The sequence below is a fragment of the Ambystoma mexicanum genome, chromosome 4q (genome assembly GCF_040938575.1).
Source record: "Ambystoma mexicanum isolate Mex_15411 chromosome 4q, UKY_AmexF1_1, whole genome shotgun sequence".
Classification (NCBI taxonomy): domain Eukaryota; kingdom Metazoa; phylum Chordata; class Amphibia; order Caudata; family Ambystomatidae; genus Ambystoma; species Ambystoma mexicanum.
Window position 1 is genome coordinate 436,712,146 of NC_090928.1, and position 20,339 is coordinate 436,732,484.

At 37.8% G+C, this 20,339-nt stretch overlaps 5 non-coding genes across 5 annotated transcripts; all 5 read right to left on the reverse strand.

The window, feature by feature from the left end:
* Positions 1-8,189: 8,189 nt before the first annotated feature.
* TRNAC-GCA (transfer RNA cysteine (anticodon GCA)) lies at positions 8,190-8,261 on the reverse strand. The gene has a single exon. It is a non-coding gene; the product is annotated as a tRNA-Cys (tRNA).
* A 2,777-nt stretch (positions 8,262-11,038) lies between these two features.
* TRNAC-GCA (transfer RNA cysteine (anticodon GCA)) lies at positions 11,039-11,110 on the reverse strand. The gene has a single exon. It is a non-coding gene; the product is annotated as a tRNA-Cys (tRNA).
* Positions 11,111-11,986: 876 nt separating this feature from the next.
* Positions 11,987-12,058, reverse strand: TRNAC-GCA (transfer RNA cysteine (anticodon GCA)). The gene has a single exon. It is a non-coding gene; the product is annotated as a tRNA-Cys (tRNA).
* Positions 12,059-14,843: 2,785 nt separating this feature from the next.
* On the reverse strand, positions 14,844-14,915 carry TRNAS-GCU (transfer RNA serine (anticodon GCU)). The gene has a single exon. It is a non-coding gene; the product is annotated as a tRNA-Ser (tRNA).
* A 1,830-nt stretch (positions 14,916-16,745) lies between these two features.
* TRNAS-GCU (transfer RNA serine (anticodon GCU)) lies at positions 16,746-16,817 on the reverse strand. Its single transcript has one exon. It is a non-coding gene; the product is annotated as a tRNA-Ser (tRNA).
* Between the last annotated feature and the right edge of the window lie 3,522 nt (positions 16,818-20,339).

Here is a 20,339-nt window from a genome sequence, read left to right on the forward strand (position 1 = left end):
ATGGTATAAACCCTTGAATGCTGAAAACTGCCCTTTTTTAAAAAGGTGATAGAGTGGGTGACTGTATAGAACTTGTAGAACTAATGACATCAGTGCTCTTCTGATCAGCTGTACAAATTAATACATTTCATTAAGGGCATATTATTGGTTTCCACCACAGTTTTATAACATTCATATGAGCTTCCAATGGACTATTTCAAACTGATAATATCACCAGTAGAACTTGGGTAAATGTAAAACACAGCTTGTATCATACAAAGAAATACTAAACAGCTTCATGGTGTTTACCCTATGTTTCAGGAGATGATCAGGAGTATTTCAAATGTAGAAATGTGTTGCTCATTACTTAAAATGCTAAGATTGTAAATGTTTTCTTCAGTTTATTTAAAAAAATATTTCTACAGGTAAAACAGTTGGACAAGGGGGCACCCAGATTTGAACTAGGGACCTCTTGATCTGCAGTGAAATGCTCTACCACTGAGCTATACCCCCAATTCTGAAATGTTCACCAATATTAATTCAGTAATATGTACAAAGTGGAAGCAACATGCAATCGCCATCAAAGCAATGCATTTTCAGCCACCAAACCCTCCTTATAACTATAAGGGGTACACACGATGTCCTTTATCTGCCTTGGTAAAATACAGTGAGGTTTCCATTGCAAGAATTCGTACATTTCGTATCACATGTAGATATTGGAACATGGAAAAAAACTTTTGTCAAATGCACAAATTCTGCAAAACCTAACTGCTTCTCTACTGCAGTTTGTTGATTTTGTGCTAAGAGCATAGTTAAACCCAATTGTTCATTGTTTTGTACATGAAATTGTCGGGGTGATTGTCCCGAGGGTCGGCTGGTCCGTCCGCAGACCTCCGGGCTGGGAGGCCCCAACTCCTCCCGTGTTCCCCAAAATTGAGTATGAGACACACGCAAGAAGCAAGGTGGTTCTGCTGTTTATTAAACAACGGCAGGGATGGGTCTAGGATCGTATGCGTCCGTCCAGACTCTCAAAGTTCGTGGGGCTCGCAGGCCCTTTTTGCCTCAGTATGACGCGCTACTTGCGTCACCTGGGAAAGTTAGCGAAAAACCAATCGCCACTCTGGATTGGTTCCTCGAGTGGTAGGGTTAATATAGCATACATATAGAGAACAGTATTAGTGGTTGAGGATGAGTCAGGTGGTATACTTGGGTTGTCCCTTCTATTAGATACTTGAAAATTGTTACACGAAGACCCCTAATGATTGGCTAATGTTAGTGGCGTCAGTGATGAGTGCTCCCATGTTCTGATTGGTCCACCCGCGAGCCCCCCAGCCTGGGACCATCGTTGTTCCCAGCTCGCGGTGTACATGTCACTAGCAACAATATGTAACTATGTGTTAGTGCAGACAATGCGCGGATTTGCGCATAGGCCTGACAGCAGACCATTCCCATCGCTGTAGGTGTCCGTTGGGTCATTTCATTGTTGCAGCCTGTGTCCCAGACGTGGGACCCAGGCGACTTCTCCCTCGTGGGTCTGGCACCTTGTCAGGTTGGCTTGGTCACGTAAGGGGAGACCGTGGCTGGGGCAGAATCCTCCACATTTAAAGTTGTATTTTGCTTCTGCGTGCTTGGCTTTGCTTACAGGTGTGACCTTGGCGTCGGCTGGTAGCATACGAGTTGCAACATCGCTCCCTTGGCTGTGAGCTCTCGCTGGGCTCGTTCTGCGCGATCAGCACTTGTACTCTTGCACATTCAGTGTTCATGGCGGCTCTTGCTTGCGGCCTACTTGGGCCTGGTTCATAGGTGGGAAGGTGTAATGCACGGCACCTGTGTTGTGGTGCGACATGGCTTCATAGGCAGTATTACATCTTCGTTATATTCTCATCACAATGCAAGGGGTGGGAGAAGCGTCAGCAACCGTATGCACGAGTGCTTTATGCGTCTTGCGTTTCTGCACTACGGAAAACCTATGTGAAAAATAATAAAGATGCGCGTCAGTGGGTGTATCCGTCAACTACGTCATAGCACTGAATATATTCTTAGTGTGGGTTGGTGCGTGAGTGTCCAGTGTGCATGGTGGCACGTGTGTTCTTGGCAGTTGGCTAGGTCGTCATGGCATCTCTAACGATGTGGGTGCTTGTTGTCGAGGTCTTAGTCGAGTTCATCCATGCCGCAGGTGTCGGCTCGAGTAGGGCAGGCTGGTGGGCATATCAGTATGTTCTTGATCCAGGGTATTTGGTCGTCTGGTAGATAGAGGAATTCATCTCGTGGTGGGTGTCTAGGCCGCAATCCTCTGGGCCATGGTCGCGAGGAGATTGGGGGGAGCTTTTTCTCCCATTCTCCCACTTCAAAATGATGATATATCCTATTGTTTCTTACAGTGCATTGGGTTGAAACACATTTTAACAGCATCTATTGAAGAGGGTATATGGTTATGAAACAGGGACTTCTTGAACTACAACCCTACGCTCTACCACTGACATAAACCCTTGAATGCTGAAAACTGCCCTTTTTTAAAAAGGTGATAGAGTGGGTGACTGTTTGGAACTTGTAGAACTAATGACATCAGTGCACTTCTGGTCAGCTGTACAAATTAATACATTTCATTAAGGGCATATTATTGGTTTCCACCACAGTTTTATAACATTCATATCAGCTTCCAATGGACTATTTCAAACTGATAATATCACCAGTAGAGCTTGGGTGAATGTAAAACACACCTTGTATCATACAAAGAAATCCAAAACAGCTTCATGGTGTTTACCCTATGTTTCAGGAGATGATAGGAGTATTTCAAATGTAGAAATGTGTTGCTCTTTACATAAAATGCTAAGATTGTAAATTATTTCTTCAATTTATTTAATTAAAAAAAGATTTCTACAGGTAAAACGGTTGGACACGGGGGCACCCAGATTTGAACTAGTGACCTCTTGATCTGCAGTCAAATGCTCTACCATTGAGCTATACCCCCAATTCTAAAATATTCACCTATATTAATTCAGTAATATGTACAAAGTGACAGCAACATGCAAACACCATCAAAGCAATGCATTTTCAGCCACCAAACCCTCCTTATAACTATAAGGGGTACACAAGATGTCCTTTATCTGCCTTGGTAAAACACAGTGAGGTTTCAATTGCAAGAATTCATAAATTTCGTATCACATGTAGATCTTGGAACATGGAAAAAAAACCTTTGTCAAATGCACAAATTCTGCAAAATGTAACTGTTTCTCTACCTCAGTTTGTTGATTTTGTGCTAAGAGCATGTTTAAACCCAATTGTTCAGTGTTTTGTATATGAAATGATGATATATCTTATTGTTTCTTACAGTGCATTGGGTTGAAAAACATTTTAACAGGACCTATTGAAAAGGGTATATGGTTAGGAAACAGGGACTTCTTGAACTGCACTCCTACGCTCTACCACTGACATAAACCATTGAATACTGAAAACTGCCCTTTTTTAAAAAGGTGATAGAGTGGGTGACTGTATGGAACTTGTAGAACTAATGACATCAGTGCACTTCTGGTCAGCTGTACAAATTAATACATTTCATTGAGGGCATATTATTGGTTTCCACCACAGTTTTATAACATTCATATCAGCTTCCAATGGACTATTTCAAACTGATAATATCACCAGTAGAGCTTGGGTGAAGGTAAAACACACCTTGTATCATACGAAGAAATCCAAAACAGCTTCATGGTGTTTACCCTATGTTTCAGGAGATGATCAGGAGTATTTCAAATGTAGAAATGTGTTGCTCTTTACATAAAATGCTAAGATTGTAAATTATTTCTTCAATTTATTTAATTAAAAAAAGATTTCTACCGGTAAAACAGTTGGACACGGGGGCACCCAGATTTGAACTAGTGACCTTTTGATCTGCAGTCAAATACTCTACCATTGAGCTATACCCCAATTGTAAAATATTTACCTATATTAATTCAGTAATATGTACAAAGTGGCAGCAACATGCAATCACCATCAAAGCAATGCATTTTCAGCCACCAAACCCTCCTTATAACTATAAGGGGTACACAAGATGTCCTTTATCTGCCTTGGTAAAACACAGTGAGGTTTCAATTGCAAGAATTCATAAATTTCGTATCACATGTAGATCTTGGAACACGGAAAAAAAACTTTTGTCAAATGCACAAATTCTGCACAATGTAACTGCTTCTCTACTGCAGTTTGTTGATTTTGTGCTAAGAGCATAGTTAAACCCAATTGTTCATTGTTTTGTATATGAAATGATGATATATCTTATTGTTTCTTACAGTGCATTGGGTTGAAAAACATTTTAACAGGATCTATTGAAGAGGGTATATGGTTATGAAACAGGGACTTTTTGAACTGCACTCCTACGCTCTACCACTGACATAAACCCTTGAATGCTGAAAACTGCCCTTTTTTAAAAAGGTGATAGAGTGGGTGACTTTATGGAACTTGTAGAACTAATGACATCAGTGCACTTCTGGTCAGCTGTACAAATTAATACATTTCATTAAGGGCATGTTATTGGTTTCCACCACAGTTTTATAACATTCATATGAGCTTCCAATGGACTATTTCAAACTGATAATATCACCAGTAGAACTTGGGTGAATGTAAAACACAGCTTGTATCATACAAAGAAATACTAAACAGCTTCATGGTGTTTACCCTATGTTTCAGGTGATGATCAGGAGTATTTCAAATGTAGAAATGTGTTGCTCTTTACATAAAATGCTAAGATTGTAAATGTTTTCTTCAATTTATTTAAAAGAATATTTCTACAGGTAAAACAGTTGGAGAAGGGAGCACCCAGATTTGAACTAGGAACCTCTTAAACTGCAATCAAATGCTCTACCACTGAGCTATACCCCCAATTCTAAAATGTTCATCTATATTAATTCAGTAATATGTACAAAGTGGAAGCAACATGCAATCACCATCAAAGCAATGCATTTTCAGCCACCAAACCCTCCTTATAACTATAAGGGGTGCACAAGATGTCCTTTATCTGCCTTGGTAAAATACAGTGAGGTTTCCATTGCAAGAATTCATACATTTCGTATCACATGTAGATCTTGGAACATGGAAAAAAAACCTTTGTCAAATGCACAAATTCTGCAAAATGTAACTGCTTCTCTACTGCAGTTTGTTGATTTTGTGTTAAGAGCATGGTGAAACCCAATTGTTCATTGTTTTGTATATGAAATGATGATATATCTTATTGTTTCTTACAGTGCATTGGGTTGAAAAACATTTTAACAGGATCTATTGAAAAGGGTATATGGTTATGAAACAGGGACTTCTTGAACTGCACAACTACGCTCTACCACTGACATAAACCCTTGAATGCTGAAAACTGCCCTTTTTTAAAAAGGTGATAGAGTGGGTGACTGTATGGAACTTGTAGAACTAATGACATCAGTGCACTTCTGGTCAGCTGTACAAATTAATACAATTCATTAAGGGCATATTATTGGTTTCCACCACAGTTTTGTAACATTCATATGAGCTTCCAATGGACTATTTCAAACTGATAATATCACCAGTAGAACTTGGGTGAATGTAAAACACAGCTTGTATCATATGAAGAAATCCTACACAGTTTCAAGGTGTTTACCCTATGTTTCAGGTGATGATCAGGAGTATTTCAAATGTAGAAATATGTTGCTCATTACATAAAATGCTAAGATTGTAAATGTTTACTTCAATTTATTTAATAAAAAAAAGATTTCTACAGATAAAACAGTAGGATAATGGGGCACACAGATTTGAACTAGGGACCTCTTGATCTGCAGTTAAATGTGCTACCACTGAGCTATACCCCCAATTCTAAAATGTTCCCCAATATTAATTCAGTAATATGTACAAAGTGGAAGCAACATGCACTCGCCATCAAAGCAATGCATTTTCAGCCACCAAACCCTCCTTATAACTATAAGGGGTACACACGATGTCCTTTATCTGCCTTGGTAAAATACAGTGACGTTTCCATTGCAAGAATTCATACATTTCGTATCACATGTAGATATTGGAACATGGAAAAAAACTTTTGTCAAATGCACAAATTCTGCAAAACCTAACTGCTTCTCTACTGCAGTTTGTTGATTTTGTGCTAAGATCATAGTTAAACCCAATTGTTCATTGTTTTGTACATGAAATTGTCGGGGTGATTGTCCCGGGGTCGGCTGGTCCGTCCGTTGACCTCCGGGCTGGGAGGCCCCAACTCCTCCCGTGTTCCCCAAAATTGAGTATGAGACACACGCAAGAAGCAAGGTGGTTCTGCTGTTTATTAAACAACGGCAGGGATGGGTCTAGGATCGTACGCGTCCGTCCAGACTCTCAAAGTTCGTGGGGCTTGCAGGCCCTTTTTGCCTCAGTATGACGCGCTACTTGCGTCACCTGGATAAGTTAGCGAAAAACCAATCGCCACTCTGGATTGGTTCCTCGAGTGGTAGGGTTAATATAGCATACATATAGAGAACAGTATTAGTGGTTGAGGATGAGTCAGGTGGTATACTTGGGTTGTCCCTTCTATTAGATACTTGAAAATTGTTACACGAAGACCCCTAATGATTGGCTAATGTTAGTGGCGTCAGTGATGAGTGCTCCATGTTCTGATTGGTCCACCCGCGAGCCCCCCAGCCTGGGACCATCGTTGTTCCCAGCTCGCGGTGTACCTGTCACTAGCAACAATATGTAACTATGTGTTATTGCAGACAATGTGCGGATTTGCGCATAGGCCTGACAGCAGACCATTCCCATCGCTGTAGGTGTCCATTGGGTCATTTCATTGTTGAAGCCTGTGTCCCAGACGTGGGACCCAGGCGACTTCTCCCTCGTGGGTCTGGCACCTTGTCAGGTTGGCTTGGTCACGTAAGGGGAGACCGTGGCTGGGGCAGAATCCTCCACATTTAAAGTTGTATTTTGCTTCTGCGTGCTTGGCTTTGCTTACAGGTGTGACCTTGGCGTCGGCTGGTAGCATACGAATTGCAACATCGCTCCCTTGGCTGTGAGCTCTCGCTGGGCTCGTTCTGCGCGATCAGCACTTGTACTCTTGCACATTCAGTGTTCATGGCGGCTCTTGCTTGCGGCCTACTTGGGCCTGGTTCATAGGTGGGAAGGTGTAATGCACGGCACCTGTGTTGTGGTGCGACATGGCTTCATAGGCAGTATTACATCTTCGTTATATTCTCATAACGATGCAAGGGGTGGGAGAAGCGTCAGAAACCGTATGCGTGAGTGCTTTATGCGTCTTGCGTTTCTGCACTACGGAAAACCTATGTGAAAAATAATAAAGATGCGCGTCAGTGGGTGTATCCGTCACCTATGTCATAGCACTGAATATATTCTTAGTGTGGGTTGGTGCGTGAGTGTCCAGTGTGCATGGTGGCACGTGTGTTCTTGGCAGTTGGCTAGGTCGTCATGGCATCTCTAATGATGTGGGTGCTTGTTGTCGAGGTCTTAGTCGAGTTCATCCATGCCGCAGGTGTCGGCTCGAGTAGGGCAGGCTGGTGGGCTTATCAGTATGTTCTTGATCCAGGGTATTTGGTCGTCTGGTAGATAGAGGAATTCATCTCGTGGTGGGTGTCTACGCCGCGATCCTCTGGGCCATGGTCGCGAGGAGATTGGGGGGAGCTTTTTCTCCCATTCTCCCACTTCAAAATGATGATATATCCTATTGTTTCTTACAGTGTATTGGGTTGAAACACATTTTAACAACATCTATTGAAGAGAGTATATGGTTATGAAACAGGGACTTCTTGAACTACAACCCTACGCTCTACCACTGACATAAACCCTTGAATGCTGAAAACTGCCCTTTTTTAAAAAGGTGATAGAGTGGGTGACTGTATGGAACTTGTAGAACTAATGACATCAGTGCACTTCTGGTCAGCTGTACAAATTAATACATTTCATTAAGGGCATATTATTGGTTTCCACCACAGTTTTATAACATTCATATGAGCTTCCAATGGACTATTTCAAACTGATAATATCACCAGTAGAACTTGGGTGAATGTAAAACACAGCTTGTATCATACGAAGAAATCCTAAACAGTTTCATGGTGTTTACCCTATGTTTCAGGTGATGATCAGGAGTATTTCAAATGTAGAAATGTGTTGCTCATTACATAAAATGCTAAGATTGTAACTGTTAACTTCAATTTATTTAATTAAACAAATATTTCTACAGGTAAAACAGTTGGACAAGGGGGCACCCAGATTTGAACTAGGGACCTCTTGATGTGCAGTCAAATGCTCTACCACTGAGCTACACCCCCAATTCTGCAATGTTCATCTATATTAATTCAGTAATATGTACAAAGTGGAAGCAACATGCAATCACCATCAAAGCAATGCATTTTCAGCCACCAAACCCTCATTATAACTATAAGGGGTACACAAGATGTCCTTTATCTGACTTGGTAAAATACAGTGAGGTTTCCAATGCAAGAATTCATACATTTCGTATCACATGTAGATCTTGGAACATGGAAAAAAAAACCTTTGTCAAATGCACAAATTCTGCAAAATGTAACTGCTTCTCTACTGCAGTTTGTTGATTTTGTGCTAAGAGCATGGTTAAACCCAATTGTTCATTGTTTTGTATATGAAATGATGATATATCTTATTGTTTCTTACAGTGCATTGGGTTGAAAAACATTTCAACAGGATCTATTGAAAAGGGTATATGGTTATGAAACAGAGACTTCTTGAACTGCACTCCTACGCTCTACCACTGACATAAACCCTTGAATGCTGAAAACTGCCCTTTTTTAAAAAGGTGATAGAGTGGGTGACTGTATGGAACTTGTAGAACTAATGACATCAGTGCACTTCTGGTCAGCTGTACAAATTAATACATTTCATTGAGGGCATATTATTGGTTTCCACCACAGTTTTATAACATTCATATCAGCTTCCAATGGACTATTTCAAACTGATAATATCACCGGTAGAGCTTGGGTGAATGTAAAACACACCTTGTATCATACGAAGAAATCCTAAACAGCTTAATGGTGTTTACCCTATGTTTCAGGTGATGATCAGGAGTATTTCAAATGTAGAAATGTGTTGCTCATTACATAAAATGCTAAGATTGTAAATGTTTTCTTCAATGTATTTAAAAAAATATTTCTACAGGTAAAACAGTTGGACAAGGGGGCACCCAGATTTGAACTAGGAACTTCTTGATTTGCAGTCAAATGCTCTACCACTGAGCTATACCAGCAATTCTGAAATGTTCACCTTTATTAATTCAGCAATATGTACAAAGTGGAAGCAACATGCAATCACCATCAAAGCAATGAATTTTCAGCCACCAAACCCTCCTTATAACTATAAGGGGTACACAAGATGTCCTTTATCTGCCTTCGTAAAATACAGTGAGGTTTCCATTGCAAGAATTCATACATTTCGTATCACATGTAGATATTGGAACATGGAAAAAAACTTTTGTCAAATGCAAAAATTCTGCAAAACGTAACTGCTTCTCTACAGCAGTTTGTTGATGTGGTGCTAAGAGCATAGTTAAACCCAAATGTTCATTGTTTTGTATATGAAATGATGATATATCTTATTGTTTCTTACAGTGCATTGGGTTGAAAAACATTTTAACAGGATCTATTGAAACGGGTATATGGTTATGAAACAGGGACTTCTTGAACTGCACTCCTACGCTCTACCACTGACATAAACCCTTGAATGCTGAAAACTGCCCTTTTTTAAAAAGGTGATAGAGTGGGTGACTGTATGGAACTTGTAGAACTAATGACATCAGTGCACTTCTGGTCAGCTGTACAAATTAATACATTTCATTAAGGGGATATTATTGGTTTCCACCACAGTTTTACAACATTCATATGAGCTTCCAATGGACTATTTCAAACTGATAATATCACCAGTAGAACTTGGGTGAATGTAAAACACAGCTTGTATCATGCGAAGAAATCCTAAACAGCTTAATGGTGTTTACCCTATGTTTCAGGTGATGATCAGGAGTATTTCAAATGTAGAAATATGTTTCTCATTACATAAAATGCTAAGATTGTAAATGTTTACTTCAATTTATTTAATAAAAAAAAGATTTCTACAGGTAAAACAGTTGGATAAGGGGGCACACAGATTTGAACTAGGGATTTCTTGATCTGCAGTCAAATGCTCTACCACTGAGCTATACCCCCAATTCTAGAATGTACACCAATATTAATTCAGTAATATGTACAAAGTGGAAGCAACATGCAATCACCATCAAAGCAATGCATTTTCAGCCACCAAACCCTCCTTATAACTACAAGGGGTACACAAGATGTCCTTTATCTGCCTTGGTAAAATACAGTGAGGTTTCCATTGCAAGAATTCATACATTTCGTATCACATGTAGATCTTGGACATGGAAAAAAACGTTTGTCAAATGCACAAATTCTGCAAAACGTAACTGCTTCTCTACAGCAGTTTGTTGATGTTGTGCTAAGAGCATAGTTAAACCCAAATGTTCATTGTTTTGTATATGAAATGATGATATATCTTATTAATTCTTACAGTGCATTGGGTTGAAAAACATTTTAACAGGATCTATTGAAAAGGGTATATGGTTATGAAACAGGGACTTCTTGAACTGCACTCCTACGCTCTACCACTGACATAAACCCTTGAATGCTGAAAACCGCCCTTTTTTAAAAAGGTGATAGAGTGGGTGACTGTATGGAACTTGTAGAACTAATGACATCAGTGCACTTCTGGTCAGCTGTACAAATTAATACATTTCATTAAGGGCATATTATTGGTTTCCACCACAGTTTTATAACATTCATATGAGCTTCCAATGGACTATTCCAAACTCATAATATCACCAGTAGAACTTGGGTGAATGTAAAACACAGCTTGTATCATACAAAGAAATCCTAAACAGCTTCATGGTGTTTACCGTATGTTCCAGGAGATGATCAGGAGTATTTCAAATGTAGAAATGTGTTGCTCATTACATAAAATGCTAAGCTTGTAAATGTTTTCTTCAATTTATTTAAAAAAATATTTCTACAGGTAAAGCAGTTGGACAAGGGGGCACCCAGATTTGAACTAGGAACCTCTTGATCTGCAGTCAAATGCTCAACCACTGAGCTATACCCCCAATTCTGAAAGGTTCACCTATACTAATTCAGTAATATGTACAAAGTGGAAGCAACATGCAATCACCATCAAAGCAATGCATTTTCAGCCACCAAACCCTCCTTATAACTATAAGGGGTACACAAGATATCTGTTATCTGCCTTGGTAAAATACAGTGAGGTTTCCATTGCAAGAATTCATAAATTTCGTATCACATGTAGATATTGGAACATGGAAAAAAACTTTTGTCAAATGCACAAATTCTGCAAAATGTAACTGCTTCTCTACAGCAGTTTGTTGATGTTGTGCTAAGAGCATAGTTAAACCCAATTGTTCATTGTTTTGTATATGAAATGATGATATATCTTATTGTTTCTTACAGTGCATTGGTTTGAAAAACATTTTAACAGGATCTATTGAAGAGGGTATATGGTTATGAAACAGGGACTTCTTGAATTACACTCCTACGCTCTACCACTGACATAAACCCTTCAATGTTGAAAACTGCCCTTTTTTAAAAAGGTGATAGAGTGGGTGACTGTATGGAACTTGTAGAACTAATGACATCAGTGCACTTCTGGTCAGCTGCACAAATTAATACATTTCATTAAGGGCATATTATTGGTTTCCTCCACAGTTTTATAACATTCATATGAGCTTCCAATGGACTATTTCAAACTGATAATATCACCAGTAGAACTTCGGTGAATGTAAAACACAGCTTGTATCATACGACAAAATCCTAAACAGCTTAATGGTGTTTACCCTATGTTTCAGGTGATGATCAGGAGTATTTCAAATGTAGAAATGTGTTGCTCATTACATAAAATGCTAAGATTGTAAATGTTTTCTTCAATTTATTTAAAACAATATTTCTACAGGTAAAACAGTTGGACAAGGGGGCACCCAGATTTGAACTAGGGACCTCTTGATCTGCAGTCAAATGCTCTACCACTGAGCTACACCCCCAATTCTTCAATGTTCATCTATATTAATTCAGTAATATGTACAAAGTGGAAGCAACCAACATGCAATCACCATCAAAGCAATGCATTTTCAGCCACCAAACCCTCCTTATAACTATAAGGGGTACACACAATGTCCTTTATCTGCCTTGGTAAAATACAGTGAGGTTTCCATTGCAAGAATTCATATATTTCGTATCACATGTAGATCTTGGAACATGGAAAAAAACTTTTGTCAAATGCACAAATTCTGCAAAACGTAACTGCTTCTCTACAGCAGTTTGTTGATGTTGTGCTAAGAGCATAGTTAAACCCAAATGTTCATTGTTTTGTATATGAAATGATGATATATCTTATTGTTTCTTACAGTGCATTGGGTTGAAAAACATTTTAACAGGATCTATTGAAAATTGTATATGGTTATGAAACAGGGACTTCTTGAACTGCACTCCTACGCTCTACCACTGACATAAACCCTTGAATGCTGAAAACTGCCCTTTTTTAAAAAGGTGATAGAGTGGGTGTCTGTATGGAACTTGTAGAACTAATGACATCAGTGCACTTCTGGTCAGCTGCACAAATTAATACATTTCATTAAGGGCATATTATTGGTTTCCACCACAGTTTTATAACATTCATATGAGCTTCCAATGGACTATTTCAAACTGATAATATCACCAGTAGAACTTGGGTGAATGTAAAACACAGCTTGTATCATACGAAGAAATCCTAAACATCTTAATGGTGTTTACCCTATCTTTCAGGTGATGATCAGGAGTTTTTCAAATGTAGAAATGTGTTGCTCATTACATAAAATGCTAAGATTGTAAATGTTTACTTCAATTTATTTAATTAAAAAAAGATTTCTACTGGTAAAGCATATGGACAAGGGGGCATCTAGATTTGAACTAGGGACCTCTTGATCTGCAGTCAAATGCTCTTCCACTGAGCTATACCCCCAATTCTGCAATGTTCATCTATATTAATTCAGTAATATGTACAAAGTGGAAGCAACATGCAATCACCATCAAAGCAATGCATTTTCAGCCACCAAACCCTCCTTATAACTATAAGGGGTACACAAGATGTCCTTTATCTGCCTTGGTAAAATACAGTGAGGTTTCCATTGCAAGAATTCATACATTTCGTATCACATGTAGATCTTGGAACATGGAAAAAAACTTTTGTCAAATGCACAAATTCTGCAAAATGTATCTGCTTCTCTACTGCAGTTTGTTGATTTTGTGCTAAGAGCATAGTTAAACCCAATTGTTCATTGTTTTGTATATGAAATGATGATATATCTTATTGTTTCTTACAGTGCATTGGGTTGAAAAACATTTGAACATAATCTATTGAAAAGGGTATATGGTTATGAAACAGGGACTTCTTGAACTGCACTCCTACGCTCTACCACTGACATAAACCCTTGAATGCTGAAAACTGCCCTTTTTTAAAAAGGTGATAGAGTGGGTGTCTGTATGGAACTTGTAGAACTAATGACATCAGTGCACTTCTGGTCAGCTGTACAAATTAATACATTTCATTAAGGGGATATTATTGGTTTCCACCACAGTTTTACAACATTCATATGAGCTTCCAATGGACTATTTCAAACTGATAATTTCACCAGTAGAACTTGGGTGAATGTAAAACACAGCTTGTATCATACGAAGAAATCCTAAACAGCTTAATGGTGTTTACCCTATGTTTCAGGTGATTATCAGGAGTATTTCAAATGTAGAAATATGTTGCTCATTACATAAAATGCTAAGATTGTAAATGTTTACTTCATATTATTTAATAAAAAAAAGATTTCTACAGGTAAAACAGTTGGATAAGGGGGCACACAGATTTGAACTAGGAACTTTTTGATCTGCAGTCAAATGCTCTACCACTGAGCTATACCCCCAATTCTAAAATGTTCACCTATATTAATTCAGTAATATGTACAAAGTGGAAGCAACATGCAATCACCATCAAAGCAATGCATTTTGAGCCACCAAACCCTCCTTATAACTATAAGGGTTACACAAGATGTCCTTTATCTGCCCTGGTAAAATACAGTGAGGTTTCCATTGCAAGAATTCATACATTTCGTATCACATGTAGATCTTGGAACATTGAAAAAAAACCTTTGTCAAATGCACAAATTCTGCAAAATGTATCTGCTTCTCTACTGCAGTTTGTTGATTTTGTGCTAAGAGCATAGTTAAACCCAATTGTTCATTGTTTTGTATATGAAATGATGATATATCTTATTGTTTCTTACAGTGCATTGGGTTGAAAAACATTTTAACAGGATCTATTGAAACGGGTATATGGTTATGAAACAGGGACTTCTTGAACTGCACTCCTACGCTCTACCACTGACATAAACCCTTGAATGCTGAAAACTGCCCTTTTTTAAAAAGGTGATAGAGTGGGTAACTGTATGGAACTTGTAGAACTAATGACATCAGTGCACTTCTGGTCAGCTGTACAAATTAATACATTTCATTGAGGGCATATTATTGGTTTCCTCCACAGTTTTATAACATTCATATCAGCTTCCAATGGACTATTTCAAACTGATAATATCACCAGTAGAACTTGGGTGAATGTAAAACACAGCTGGTATCATACGAAGAAATCCAAAACAGCTTCATGGTGTTTACCCTATGTTCCAGGAGATGATCAGGAGTATTTCAAATGTAGAAATATGTTGCTCATTACATAAAATGCTAAGATTGGAAATGTTTTCTTCAATTTATTTTAAAAAATATTTCTACAGGTAAAACAGTTGGACACGGGGGCACCCAGATTTGAACTAGGGACCTCTTGATCAGCAATCAAATGCTCTACCACTGAGCTATACCCACAATTCTAAAATGTTCACCTATATTAATTCAGTAATATGTACAAAGTGGAAGCAACATGCAATCACCATCAAAGCAATGCATTTTCAGCCACCAAACCCTCCTTATAACTATAAGGGGTACACAAGATGTGCTTTATCTGCCTTGGTAAAACACAGTAAGGTTTCCATTGCAAGAATTCATAAATTTCGTATCACATTTAGCTCTTGGAACATGGAAAAAAAACGTTTGTCAAATCGTAAATTCTGCAAAACGTAACTGCTTCTCTACAGCAGTTTGTTGATTTTGTGCTAAGAACATAGTTAAACCCAATTGTTCATTGTTTTTTATATGAAATGATGATATATCCTATTGTTTCTTACAGTGCATTGGGTTGAAAAACATTTTAACAGGATCTATTGAAGAGGGTATATGGTTATGAAACAGGGACTTCTTGAACTGCACTCCTACGCTCTACCACTGAGTTAACCCTTGAATGCTGAAATCTGCCCTTTTTTTGAAAAGGTGATAGAGTGGGTGTCTGTATGGAACTTGTAGAACTAATGACATCAGTGCACTTCTGGTCAGCTGTACAAATTAATACATTTCATTAAGGGGATATTATTGGTTTCCACCACAGTTTTACAACATTCATATGAGCTTCCAATGGACTATTTCAAACTGATAATTTCACCAGTAGAACTTGGGTGAATGTAAAACACAGCTTGTATCATACGAAGAAATCCTAAACAGCTTAATGGTGTTTACCCTATGTTTCAGGTGATTATCAGGAGTATTTCAAATGTAGAAATATGTTGCTCATTACATAAAATGCTAAGATTGTAAATGTTTACTTCATATTATTTAATAAAAAAAAGATTTCTACAGGTAAAACAGTTGGATAAGGGGGCACACAGATTTGAACTAGGAACTTTTTGATCTGCAGTCAAATGCTCTACCACTGAGCTATACCCCCAATTCTAAAATGTTCACCTATATTAATTCAGTAATATGTACAAAGTGGAAGCAACATGCAATCACCATCAAAGCAATGCATTTTGAGCCAACAAACCCTCCTTATAACTATAAGGGTTACACAAGATGTCCTTTATCTGCCCTGGTAAAATACAGTGAGGTTTCCATTGCAAGAATTCATACATTTCGTATCACATGTAGATCTTGGAACATTGAAAAAAAACCTTTGTCAAATGCACAAATTCTGCAAAATGTAACTACTTCTCTACTGCAGTTTGTTGATTTTGTGCTAAGAGCATAGTTAAACCCAATTGTTCATTGTTTTGTATATGAAATGATGATTATATCTTATTGTTTCTTACAGTGCATTGGGTTGAAAAACATTTTAACAGGATCTATTGAAACGGGTATATGGTTATGAAACAGGGACTTCTTGAACTGCACTCCTACGCTCTACCACTGACATAAACCCTTGAATGCTGAAAACTGCCCTTTTTTAAAAAGGTGATAGAGTGGGTAACTGTATGGAACTTGTAGAACTAATGACATCAGTGCACTTCTGGTCAGCTGTACAAATTAATACATTTCATTGAGGGCATATTATTGGTTTCCTCCACAGTTTTATAACATTCATATCAGCTTCCAATGGACTATTTCAAACTGATAATATCACCAGTAGAACTTGGGTGAATGTAAAACACAGCTGGTATCATACGAAGAAATCCAAAACAGCTTCATGGTGTTTACCCTATGTTTCAGGAGATGATCAGGAGTATTTCAAATGTAGAAATATGTTGCTCATTACATAAAATGCTAAGATTGTAAATGTTTTCTTCAATTTATTTTAAAAAATATTTCTACAGGTAAAACAGTTGGACACGGGGGCACCCAGATTTGAACTAGGGACCTCTTGATCAGCAATCAAATGCTCTACCACTGAGCTATAGCCACAATTCTAAAATGTTCACCTATATTAATTCAGTAATATGTACAAAGTGGAAGCAACATGCAATCACCATCAAAGCAATGCATTTTCAGCCACCAAACCCTCCTTATAACTATAAGGGGTACACAAGATGTGCTTTATCTGCCTTGGTAAAACACAGTAAGGTTTCCATTGCAAGAATTCATAAATTTCGTATCACATTTAGCTCTTGGAACATGGAAAAAAAACGTTTGTCAAATCGTAAATTCTGCAAAACGTAACTGCTTCTCTACAGCAGTTTGTTGATTTTGTGCTAAGAACATAGTTAAACCCAATTGTTCATTGTTTTTTATATGAAATGATGATATATCCTATTGTTTCTTACAGTGCATTGGGTTGAAAAACATTTTAACAGGATCTATTGAAGAGGGTATATGGTTATGAAACAGGGACTTCTTGAACTGCACTCCTACGCTCTACCACTGAGTTAACCCTTGAATGCTGAAATCTGCCCTTTTTTTGAAAAGGTGATAGAGTGGGTGACTGCATGGAACTTGTAGAACTAATGACATCAGTGCACTTCTGGTCAGCTGTACAAATTAATACATTTCATTAAGGGCATATTATTGGTTTCCACCACAGTTTTATAACATTCATATGAGCTTCCAATGGACTATTTCAAACTGATAATATCACCAGTAGAACTTGGGTGAATGTAAAACACAGCTTGTATCATACAAAGAAATCCTAAACAGCTTCATGGTGTTTACCCTATGTTTCAGGTGATGATCAGGAGTATTTCAAATGTAGAAATGTGTTGCTCATTACATAAAATGCTAAGATTGTAAATGTCTTCTTCAATTTAATTAAAAAAATATTTTTACAGGTAAAACAGTTGGACAAGGGGGCACCCAGATTTGAACTCGGATGTCTTGATCTGCTGTCAAATGCTCTACCACTGAGCTATACCCCCAATTCTGAAATGTTCACCTATACTAATTCAGTAATATGTACAAAGTGGAAGCAACATGCAATCACCATCAAAGCAATGTATTTTCAGCCACCAAACCCTCCTTATAACTATAAGGGGTACACAAGATGCCCGTTATCTGCCTTGGTAAAATACAGTGAGGTTTCCATTGCAATAATTCATAAATTTCGTATCACATGTAGATCTTGGAACATGGAAAAAAAACCTTTGTCAAATGCACAAATTCTGCAAAATGTAACTGTTTCTCTACTGCAATTTGTATATTTTGTGCTAAGAGCATGTTTAAACCCAATTGTTCAGTGTTTTGTATATGAAATGATGATATATCTTATTGTTTCTTACAGTGCATTGGGTTGAAAAACATTTTAACAGGACCTATTGAAAAGGGTATATGGTTAGGAAACAGGGACTTCTTGAACTGCACTCCTACGCTCTACCACTGACATAAACCATTGAATACTGAAAACTGCCCTTTTTTAAAAAGGTGATAGAGTGGGTGACTGTATGGAACTTGTAGAACTAATGACATCAGTGCACTTCTGGTCAGCTGTACAAATTAATACATTTCATTGAGGGCATATTATTGGTTTCCACCACAGTTTTATAACATTCATATCAGCTTCCAATGGACTATTTCAAACTGATAATATCACCAGTAGAGCTTGGGTGAATGTAAAACACACCTTGTATCATACGAAGAAATCCAAAACAGCTTCATGGTGTTTACCCTATGTTTCAGGAGATGATCAGGAGTATTTCAAATGTAGAAATGTGTTGCTCTTTACATAAAATGCTAAGATTGTAAATTATTTCTTCAATTTATTTAATTAAAAAAAGATTTCTACAGGTAAAACAGTTGGACACGGGGGCACCCAGATTTGAACTAGTGACCTCTTGATCTGCAGTCAAATGCTCTACCATTGAGCTATACCCCAATTCTAAAATGTTCACCTATATTAATTCAGTAATATGTACAAAGTGGCAGCAACATGCAATCACCATCAAAGCAATGCATTTTCAGCCACCAAACCCTCCTTATAACTATAAGGGGTACACAAGATGTCCTTTATCTGCCTTGGTAAAACACAGTGAGGTTTCAATTGCAAGAATTCATAAATTTCGTATCACATGTAGATCTTGGAACACGGAAAAAAAACTTTTGTCAAATGCACAAATTCTGCACAATGCAACTGCTTCTCTACTGCAGTTTGTTGATTTTGTGCTAAGAGCATAGTTAAACCCAATTGTTCATTGTTTTGTATATGAAATTATGATATATCTTATTGTTTCTTACAGTGCATTGGGTTGAAAAACATTTTAACAGGATCTATTGAAGAGGGTATATGGTTATGAAACAGGGACTTTTTGAACTGCACTCCTACGCTCTACCACTGACATAAACCCTTGAATGCTGAAAACTGCCCTTTTTTAAAAAGTTGATAGAGTGGGTGACTTTATGGAACTTGTAGAACTAATGACATCAGTGCACTTCTGGTCAGCTGTACAAATTAATACATTTCATTAAGGGCATGTCATTGGTTTCCACCACAGTTTTATAACATTCATATGAGCTTCCAATGGACTATTTCAAACTGATAATATCACCAGTAGAACTTGGGTGAATGTAAAACACAGCTTGTATCATACAAAGAAATCCTAAACAGCTTCATGGTGTTTACCCTATGTTTCAGGAGATGATCAGGAGTATTTCAAATGTAGAAATGTGCTGCTCATTATATAAAATGCTAAGATTGTAAATGTTTTCTTCAATTTATTTAAAACAATATTTCTACAGGTAAAACAGTTGGAGAAGGGGGCACCCAGATTTGAACTAGGGACCTCTTGATCTGCAGTCAAATCCTCTACCACTGAGCTATACTCCCAATTATGAAATGTTCATCTATATTAATTCAGTAATATGTACAAAGTGGAAGCAACATGCAATCACCATCAAAGCAATGCATTTTCAGCCACCAAACCCTCCTTATAACTATAAGGGGTACACAAGATGTACTTTATCTGCCTTGGTAAAATACAGTGAGGTTTCCATTGCAAGAATTCATACATTTCGTATCACATGTAGATCTTGGAACATGGAAAAAAACTTTTGTCAAATGCACAAATTCTGCAAAACGTAACTGCTTCTCTACAGCAGTTTGTTGATGTTGTGCTAAGAGCATAGTTAAACCCAAATGTTCATTGTTTTGTATATGAAATGATGATATATCTTATTGTTTCTTACAGTGCATTGGGTTGAAAAACATTTCAACAGGATCTATTGAAAAGGGTATATGGTTATGAAACAGGGACTTCTTGCCCTACACTCCTACGCTCTACCACTGACATAAACCCTTGAATGCTGAAAACTGCCCTTTTTTAAAAAGGTGATAGAGTGGGTGACTGTATGGAACTTGTAGAACTAATGACATCAGTGCACTTCTGGTCAGCTGCACAAATTAATACATTTCATTAAGGGCATATTATTGGTTTCCACCACAGTTTTATAACATTCATATGAGCTTCCAATGGACTATTTCAAACTGATAATATCACCAGT